This window comes from Henckelia pumila, chromosome 1 (assembly GCF_033568475.1).
Source record: "Henckelia pumila isolate YLH828 chromosome 1, ASM3356847v2, whole genome shotgun sequence".
Lineage (NCBI taxonomy): Eukaryota > Viridiplantae > Streptophyta > Magnoliopsida > Lamiales > Gesneriaceae > Henckelia > Henckelia pumila.
In genome coordinates, this window is record NC_133120.1 from 66,590,024 (window position 1) to 66,594,432 (window position 4,409).

A 4,409-nucleotide genomic window follows, 5' to 3' on the forward strand; every position below is an offset into this window, starting at 1 on the left:
CCCCATGAGTAGAATGTCATCAACATAAAGTACTAAGAATGTTACCGCATCCTTAACTACTTTCTTGTACACGCATGGTTCCTCCGGGTTTTTGATGAAACCAAAATCCTTTATTGTTTCATCAAATTTCTGGTTCCAACTTCTTGATGCTTGTTTGAGACCATAGATTGATCTCTGAAGCTTGCATACCTTATGCTCGCTTCCCATGGATGTGTATCCCTCAGGCTGCGTCATATAGATCTCTTCCTTAATGTTTCCATTAAGAAATGCAGTCTTTACATCCATTTGACATATCTCATAGTCATATCATGTTGCTATGGCAATAAGGATTCTTATGGACTTTAACATTGCGACTGGTGAAAAGGTTTCATTATAGTCAACTCCTTGTCTTTGAGTATAACCTTTTGCCACCAATCGTGCCTTGTAGGTCAATACCTTTCCATCAGGCCCAAGCTTTCTCTTTTAGATCCATTTGCACCCAATTGGAACAATTCCATCGGGAGGATCTACTAAAGACCAAACTTGGTTAGAATGCATCGAATCTATTTCCGATTGTATAGCTCCAAGCCATAAATTTGAATCCGCATCAGAAATTGCTTCCTTGAAGTTTCTTGGATCACATCCAATGTCGGGTTCACTTTGATCCCCTTCAAGAAGAAGACCATATCTTATAGGAGGCCTAGAAGTCCTCTCGGATCTCCTAGTAGTAGGCGTGTCTTGTGATGATTCTTGAGGTGTAGGATCGCTATTTTGTATCTCGGGTTCTTCTCGAATTTCTTCGAGTTCCATCATCTTGCCTTTCTTATCCAATAAGAACTCCTTCTCCAAGAAGGTGGCATTCCTTGAAACAAACACTTTTGTTTCATTAGGATGATAGAAATAATATCCGATTGAATTCTTCGGATACCCCACAAAATAACATAAGGAGGATCGACTATCCAACTTATCTTCCACTGTCTGCTTCACGTAAGCAGGACATCCCCAAATCCTCAAGTACGAATACTTAGGAGCTTTGCCATTCCATAACTCGTATGGTGTTTTATTTACTGCTTTTGTGTGGACGTTGTTTAACAACAATAGCGCCGTTTCAAGCGCGTAGCCCCAAAACGAAGGTGGGAGCTCAGTGAAGCTCATCATGGATCGAACCATGTCCAACAAAGTTCGATTGCGACGCTCCGAAACACCATTAAGCTGAGGTGTCATAGGAGGAGTCCACTGAGAGAGAATCCCATTCTCTTTTAGATAGTCCAAAAACTCGGTACTTAAGTATTCTCCACCTCGATCCGATCGAAGTGCCTTAATACTTTTACCTAGTTTGTTTTCTACTTCAGCCTTGAATTCTTTGAACCTTTCAAATGCTTCAGACTTATATTTCATTAAATATAAATACCCATACCCAGAATGATCATCAGTAAAGGTAATGAAGTAGGTGTTGCCACATTTAGTACCAATCCTAAATGGACCGCAAACATCTGTATGGATCAAATCCAACAGATTTTGACTACGCTCAGGTTTCCCTTTGAAAGGAGATTTAGAAATTTTTCCCTTTAGGCAGGACTCACAAGTAGGTAGAGAGTTAATATCAGACATATCAAACATGCCCTCTCCCACTAGCTTGTTCATCCTCCTTGAGGAAATATGACCTAGCCTAGCATGCCAAAGGTTTGCCGGGTTTTGACTATCGTCCTTCCTTTTAATTTTGTTACCGGTTTATCAACATAATTAATTGGAACGTCTTTTAATTTTAAGCTATATAGATCATTTTCAAGTTGTCCATTTCCAATCAAACATTCATTTTTGTAAATATTGCAAATTCCATTTACAAAATTGCAAGAAAAACCATCTCTATCAAGCATAGAAATAGATATAATATTTTTGACCAAATCCGGAACATATAAAACATCTCTCAAAAATAACTTAAAATTGTTCTGCAAAACTAAATAAATGTCTCCTATAGCTTTGGCTTCGACTCTAAAACCATTCCCGAGCCTTAGCTGGGTCTCACCCATCCTTAGCTTACGACTTCTTGTCATCACCTGCAAATCATTGCAAATGTGAGATCCACATCCGGTATCCAATACCCAAGAAGAAGTATTAAGCGAAACATTTATTTCAATGTAAAACATACCCTTTGCAGTTCGCAACTGTTCGAGGTATTCCTTGCAGTTACGTTTCCAATGACCGGGTTTCTTGCAGTAATGGCAAACATTTTCATCTTTTATTCCAATTGAAGCATTAGCCTTTCTCTTCTTATTTGGTACAATCTTCTTGGGCGGGGCAGAACGTTTCTTACCCTTTCCAGTTGGTCCTTTCTTAGAGTTAGAAGAGGAGCCAACCAAGAGTACCGGTTTATCCTTTTTTAGTGTGGCTTCATAAGTCACAAGCATATTGACCATCTCTTCAAGGGTGGCCTCTATCTTGTTCATATTGAAGTTCATCACAAAGCCGTCAAACGACGAATGAAGTGAAAGAAGCAACAAGTCCGCATTGAGTTCATGCTCTAATGTCAGTTCGAGTTTTACCAACTTTTCAATGAGCCCAATCATGTGTACCCCATGCTCACGGACCGAAGTCCCATCTCGCATGCGGCATGTCATGAGCTCTTTGACAGTCGCAAATTTTTCGGCCCTTGACTGAGCTCCAAAAATTTTCTTGAGTGCGCTGTGAATGTCAGCAGCATTCACCGCATCCTCAAATCGCCTCTGGAGTTCATCAGACATTGATGCTAGCATATAACTCTTTGCCTTGACATCATGGTCCCACCAATCGTCAAGCTTTTTCAACTCTTCCGGACTAGTGTTAGCCGGGGCTTCCTTCGGAGGACGCTTCTCTAACACGTAGAAAGCCTTCTCCGAATTTAGAATGATTTTTAACTTACGGAACCATTCCATATAGTTAGCGCCAGTCAACTTATTTTGATCGAGAATTGAGAGTAGTGGATTACGCGAATTCATAGTATACTGAAAAGGAAATAGACAATAATCAGTGATTTGTTTAATTAATTTACTAAGACATAAAATATGGCGAATTTCATTTTATGAATTACATTCCCACTATTTTGACGATTTTACTACCCTATAGTGAAAACGAGAAACATTTTCTTTAGTGGGAACATGGAGTCCAATTGACAAACTATGGTCCCGAATAATATCAGTCAACCATAATTTTCAAAAGGTAGAGTCCAATTGCTTCCAAAGCAACCTCCATGTTTTTACCTCATGTCCAATAAGGGCCCAATAATATGACGCCGTTTATTGTGACATGTCAAGATGACCCATCAATATTAAGTTGTGATGGACGGTCGCCATGTGGATCCTCAATAATATGAGCCAATCTCATCGGAGTTTCACCCAACTTACAACATGTGTCGATCCAATGTACAGCTTTCCGACGAACGGGCCCCCCCAATAATATGAGCCGGACCGTATCCGCGGGTAGCATCACGTACATTGATCGTTGATGGAAGGTAGGAATATTTAAACAATATTTAAAATTCCCTTTTGTTTAGCTTGATATCAATTTTAAATCATATTTAAAATGAGGGATTTTATTTTTTGAAAATTTGTCTCATCATGCAAATATATGTATGCTTGCGGGATTCATACAATTTAGTTTAAAAATGCATACATCAATAATATCATATATTATTAAAGGATGATCGATCCCATTAACTATTCGACCCGTGGTTGCCAATCACGAGTCTAAGTCCAATCCTAGATGTTATGCAAGTATGCAATGCAATCCTATTACATTGTGCTTCCAATTTACATTTCTTCGGTCTTCATTGTCTGTTGGGCCCACCATTTCTTCAAATCTTTGTCTCCCACTAAGTCTAATAAATTTACAATAAATTTCGATGACAAATATGTGATATATTTTTAGGGGTGGGAACGGGCCATAGACCAGACCCATTTTTATTACATATGACAATTATATTGGGCTATAAACCAAGCCCATTAATAAACACCAACAACAATAAGACAAATGTAAATCACCTAACATACACCTAAAACATTGGTCATGGCAATCGATCATCCTTTATCCATTAATTAATTCAATAATTAAATAATTGGATAAACATGCAATGGCATCATAATTCAAAAGATAAAATCATATTTTATCTTATCCATCCATAAGATCATATCTTATCATCAATTGTACCAAAATAATTAATTTTATAAAATTTAATTTAACGGATAAAATTTATAAATTTTCCAAAAATTCAAATTTATCCAAAAATCAATTTTAAAAATTTCGGACTCGAACAATTCGATCCGATGCCTCGTGATCTAATCAAAAACAATTTTCGATCGGATCAAACACAAGAATTTCAAAAATTCAAAATTTTTAAAAAATTAAAATTTTAATTTTCCGGGCTGCCCGGGACAATCCCGGGCAGCTCGTGCCCC